Below are 6,250 nucleotides of genomic sequence, written 5' to 3'. Positions count from 1 at the left end.
AGATTTTGGTTGATACGAGAGCAGTTGAAAGGGTTATCTAGAGTAATGTGTTGAAGTGTTGGGCTGGAAGACACGATCAGATTTCCCCCCCTTTTGAAAATATTACTTTACTTCCACATGGGTTATATCAGAACTGGGCAAAAACAAATGAGAGAAGAGAGAGAGAGGTTAGTTAGGGAGAAAATGTAGTGGATCATGTAAGGCGTAATTTGTTGGTTTTAAATTGGCAAAGTGTTACGTTACAGAAAACAGAAAAACAACAACAACACTTCTACTGTAAAAGCTCTTACTGTTTTGATGTATTTCATCCTAAGCTTTTATTAACCTCTATCTGTAATTTTCACATTCTCATAATCTTATTATACTTGTTTAATATGCTTGAATCAATTACGTTCTAAGTGTTTTATCATGTGACTCCATAAACCCCAGGGTTATTTTGATTTACATATAATTTTGGAAGCGTATCATTCAAAACACGCATATTTACTGCTTACTGAAGCATTCTATTTGGAAATCTAAAAGTCCTTTCAAAAGGGCTATATTAAAAACCAAACTCTTAATTCCTTCCCTCACTCCAAAGCGGCATTTATCAAATTTTTTTCCCATCTCAGGAAAGGCCAATTTATCCTACCCACTGCTCAAGTGAAATCTCTCGTGGTCATCATAATGTGTTTTTTCCCTCTTATTAAAGGCATCAAAAAAGTCCTGTCAGCTCTAACTTTGAAACATATTCAGAATCCTACTACTTCTCACCATTACTACTGCTGTCTAAGTCTCTTTCCTGATTTATCACACTACTCTTAACAGTATTCCCATGAATCCTAGCGAATCCTAGAGGGATGCGGGTCAAATACTGACAAACAGCAGCTAGACGATATTCTTCCCTTCGTCCTTCCAGTCACACTACCTACAGGGAGAGGTTTACGGATGCAAGTTAGTAACTTAGCTCATTTTAAAGTCAGTAACAGGGACAAGACTGAAAAGAGAGTCTTCTCTTTCGTCTCTAGTTTTGTGGACTTTGAACTCTATCATATTCCCATTAAAAACCAACCAACCAACCAAACAAACAAAAAACCCTGGCCACATTAATAGTGAAACCTAGATAGTGCAATACTAAATGAAACTTTTGCTTAATGCTTATTTTTCAATTTCATGAAATTCAAGATAGTGAAGAACTATTATCTCCCTAACTTTTCTTTCTCATTTGGCTGCACCATTCAGTTGGTTTAAGTGACCTGTTAGGTCTTTGCCATTTATTATAGCTTTCAGTGAGTATTTCCCAACTTCATGCAATCCATTTTGCTTTAAAATTATTGATTAAAATAGTCCAAATTAATGTGGCATGCAAATTAATGTAGCGGTATTCAAATTTTATAAAATGTTCCTAGGCTTAAAAAAGGATAATTTCACTATTAGATAATAATTAGATTTATTTAGGATCTAAGAGAATGTAAATGTGGGGAAATGATTTTTTCTCATAATTATGACAGCAAAGAATATTCATAACTTATAATATCTTCTGTCTTTATGCTACCTGATCCCTGATGCCCATGATCATCTAAATCTTGAATTGAATGATAAGATTTGAATGATTAAGGGTAAATTTTTATGGGAATGTAAAGTTGAATGAGTCATATATTTCCAGGATCATGATTATAGGTTTTAAGGGGCACCTGAGTGGCTCTGTCAGTTAAGTGTCTGACTCTAGATTTCGGCTCAGGTAATGATCTTGTGGTTTGTGAGCTCGAGCTCTGCATGGGGGTCTGTGCTGATGGTGTCTGGGATTCTCTCTCTCTCTTCCCCCCACCCCCACTCACACATTCTCTCTCTCAATAAATAAAAAAAAAATGTAAAAAAAAGAACACAGGTTTTAAGGCTGACAGTTTTTAGCTCTTTTGTTTACAAACCATAGTACTTAGCAAAATTCAATTTCAAAGTCTAAGATTCCTTTTCTGTAGAATCTATATCCTAAAGTGTTTTGTGAATTAATGAGACACTATATGCAAATTGCATTGCACAGTGTCATGCACCAAGTTATTTCTCAAATGCGCTAATTATTATTAGCAGTAGTATTTGGAGGTAAATCAAACAAACTTTCTTGAAGAAAAATATCAAAAGGTTCTGTTATGCAGCAGAAATTAAATACAATAGGGAAAATGTCAGTTTCTCCCTCATCTAAATTCTAATTGTGTATACTAAGGACATATATGGCATTTTTTTCATGCCTTTAGCCCAATTAGATTATGAATTCCTGCAGATCGAGAACTTGGCGTGTTTCATTTTTATATCACCATTTGCCCTCTCCCCAACTTCCCACAGAAAGCCTCCCATGATGAGCACCGAGTAAATATTTGTGAAAGAAAAGGAAAATAACAAATAAGCAAATACCGGAAATAAGGTAGTCGATACGTTTCAAATTCTGTTCTGAAAACTACTAATCTCACACCAAGCCTCCTGGCAGGGAGAGGGGGTGTAGAAACAAGTGTCAGATACTTTATGAAAGCATTCTGCATTTGCTCTGGTTCTCGATATTCACAATTGACATTAACAAACTAAAGACTGAGAACTATTCTGTTAAACGACCTAGCATTGCCTTCATGTATTTGATTACTGACCCCCTTTTTCATCTAATATATTGACAGAACGACATTTGACAAACATACATATTTTTATTAAAAATAGCCTTTAATGTGGTTTGTTTTCATACTGAGAACACAGTCACAGGATAAGAAAACCAGAAACAATGCCATTTTTACTGTTAACAAATTTGAAAGATATACATGAGCAATTTTATATGTGTATGTATTCAACCACATATGCATTCGTGGATATATATGTACCTATGATACCTGTACATACATGTTTCACACATGTATATTATATAAAATCTTCAATTGTGGAAAACATAAAACACCATCCTCTGGTTTGGTATGATAAAGTAACTACATAGTTTGAAACAGGACTAAAGCTCAGATATGCTATCCTTCCAGGTGTGAAATTCTGATTAAATACCAGTCTACTTTGCAATCAAGAAGTCTTAGGGGTTTCTTGAATTTCATTTAATGACATATTTGTTTACTGAACATTATAGCATTTTAAGTTGCCTTAAATTTTATTCTGGTTCTAACCTGTATTGTCTTTTTCACTCTTATGTGGATCCTGAGAAACTTAACAGAAGACCATGGGGGAGGGGAAGGGGAAAAACAAAACAAAGTTACAGAGAGGGAGGAGGCAAACCATAAGAGACTCTTAAAAACTGAGAATAAACTGAGGGTTGATGGGGGGTGGGAGGGAGGGGAGGGTGGGTGATGGGTATTGAGGAGGGCACCTGTTGGGATGAGCACTGGGTGTTGCATGGAAACCAATTTGACAATACATTTCATATTAAAATAAAAAAGGAAGAAAAGAAAAGAAAAGAAAAAGAAAAGAAAAAAGAAAAAAAGGAAAAAAAGAAAAGAAAAAGAAAAAGAAAAAGAAAAAGAAAAAGAAAAAGAAAAAGAAAAAGAAAAAGAAAAAGAAAATACGGGCACCTGGGAGGCTCAGTGGGTTAGGTATCTGACTTCTGAGTTTGGCTCAGGTCATGACCTCACCGTTCGTGAGACTGAGACCCCCATTGGGCTCTGTGCTGACAGCATGGATCCTGCTATGGATTCTCTCTCTCTTTCTACCCCTCCCCTACTCATGCTCCTCATGTACTCTCTCTCTCTCTCAAAAATAAATAAGCTTAATAAAGTAAAATGAAAATAAAACAAAAATATAATAACATAACATAACGTGTAAGGAAAATAAATAAATGGAATGGTATCACCCAAAGAGCACGGATCTGGAAGACAGAAGACCATAGTTGTAAGTTCAGTCACTAACCTCTTATGTGGGCTTTGCCAAGTCCCCCCATTCAGAAATCACAAGTACTATAGCAACCGCAGTTTTACTAAAACTAGAAGGCATTGTTCCAATTCTGACCTCTTTCCTTCAAAAACCATGCACATACCACAGCTTTGTTGCTTGCCCATCACAGACTGCCAGGAACACAGCTATACACAGTCCAATAAAGTTGGCTTTATTGGCTTGTGGCAATGGAGGGGAGGGTGCACCACTGGAAAAGTAGGCTTCTTGGTAAAAGAAAGCTAAAGGGACTTATTAAGGGTTTGGGCAAGTATGAGATTTGGGGGTGGGTTTCAGAAAGAAGAGTTTTGCTCTTAAGTGGGTATGTTCTGGAATCAGGGGTTACTTTATGCTTATTCATCTTTGTTCATCTTATCTTAAAGGCAGGAGGAATGAAACAAATCTAAAGCTATAATCCTTAAAAAGCAAGCAAAGAGCAGCATTGCTCACGTTAGGCATGAAAGGGGATGTTTGGTCATTCAGGGGTTTTGCATAGTGTTCCTGCTTTTGTCCTTATTCAGAAATGATTATAGAATAATCTTGTTTTTGTCTTCTCATCATGCCACAGGGTGGTCTTGTTTGATGTCACTGTCCTATGAATCTATTCATATACAACAGAAGGAAAGAATGGCTGCGTTGAGAGCGGCCGGCCAGTTTCTAGCAGCACCAAGGTCTGTGCCAAACCCGCTCTCTCTGTGGTCAGGGGCTGCTTTTTCCTTCTCTGTTTTTCTCTTTCAACACCTCATGCTACGTCATGTCTTCCATTAAAACTGAAGGATATGCTTGTCTCTTTTGCTGAATTTTGAGATCCTAGAGCACTACTATTAATTTTTATTCTTCTTTATATCACCCACAACCTAAAGTATTGGACCTTCCAGATGGTCAGTGTTAAGAAATTACTGATTTGCATAGGAGTAAATTCAAAAATGGCTCTTTTTATCATCGTCCCGCAAAAGTTTAAGCCAACTGTGAGAACTGGCCAACTACAAAGAGGGACCACAGTAGTCCACAGAAGACCACTCTCACTTCTGAAACCACCTGCAAGTTCAAAAGTTTCCCAAAACTATGTTGGGTTTGATAATTCACTCCAAAGACTCCTAGAACTGAGGGAAAGCTATTAATACTCAGTTATGGTTTATTATAAGAGAAGGATACAGATTAAGATCGGCCAAAGAAAGAGACCCATGGAGCAGAGTTCAGGAGAAGTACCAAACACAGAACTTCAGCTATCATCTCTGGTTGCTCTCCTGGCACTGATGTGTGAGGAGATAGAGTTTTGACAACTAGGGAAGTTCACCTGAGCCTCGTTTTCAGAATTTTCACTGTGATTCATTATGCAGGCGTGACTGATTGGATGTCAATGTGGTTGATCTCAATTTCTAGATTGACTGATACTGCATTACTCAAAGTACCCCCCCCCCCAAACCTTACTGTTGGTCTTTCTGGCATACCCACCCCCAACTCTTTTTTAATGTTTATTTATTTATTTCTGCGGGAGGGCAAGGGGAGGGAGGGAGAGGGAGAGAGAGAATGAGTGGGGGAGGGCAGAGAGAGAGGGAGACACAGAATTCAAAGCAGGCTCCAGGCTCTGAGCTGTCAGCATAGAGCCTGATGCAGGGCTAAACTCACAGTGTGTGAGATCATGACCTGAGCTGCAGTCAGTCATTTAACCTACTGAGCCACCCAGGTGACCCACCCCACCCTCAACTCTAAACCACACCACTACTATCTGTCTATTGCAAGGCCCCCAGGCAAACAAAGAGACAAGGGCAAAGGCCAGATCTCTTTTGGGGCAAAGTTAAAGTCCTTACCGCACAGGCTCTCATATCAAATACTTAACATGAAAATCATTGTACCAGAGTAGATCTTCCTATATCTTGAAGCACTCCCATCCTGAAAACATACCACAAGGATGGATGGTTTCAGAAAAATCACTGTTTCATAGGGAAAGCAGATCAGAAATAGATCTCAAAAATATACTGCAGATAAGGAAAGTACAATCCAGAGAGATGAATCCCATCATTACAGTTTGGGTATTTCCACTATGTTTCATTCATTCTCTCTCTGGGTTTCATTTTCCTCCTGTGCACTGACCTCAATTTTTAGCCATTCTTTCTTTCTTGAGGTAGCCATTAAGAGTAGGCTTTTTCTGTTATCAATAGTACCCATCATTCTCGAAAATAATGCTTTTTGAAAAATGAATGTGATTATTCATAACAGTAAAAGAGCCCAAGTACGTTCTTAGATTTTCCTTAGTCTTCATCACACATATTTTGCTAGGTTAACACGAGATTGGAAGCTACACGTGCTTATGGATGTTTCCCGATTTCTCTGTACACCTCCACTGGGCATTTTCAATACCATA

The sequence above is a fragment of the Panthera leo genome, chromosome A3 (genome assembly GCF_018350215.1).
Source record: "Panthera leo isolate Ple1 chromosome A3, P.leo_Ple1_pat1.1, whole genome shotgun sequence".
Classification (NCBI taxonomy): domain Eukaryota; kingdom Metazoa; phylum Chordata; class Mammalia; order Carnivora; family Felidae; genus Panthera; species Panthera leo.
The sequence above is the reverse complement of the archived record's forward strand: the minus strand, read 5'-3'. Positions refer to the sequence as shown.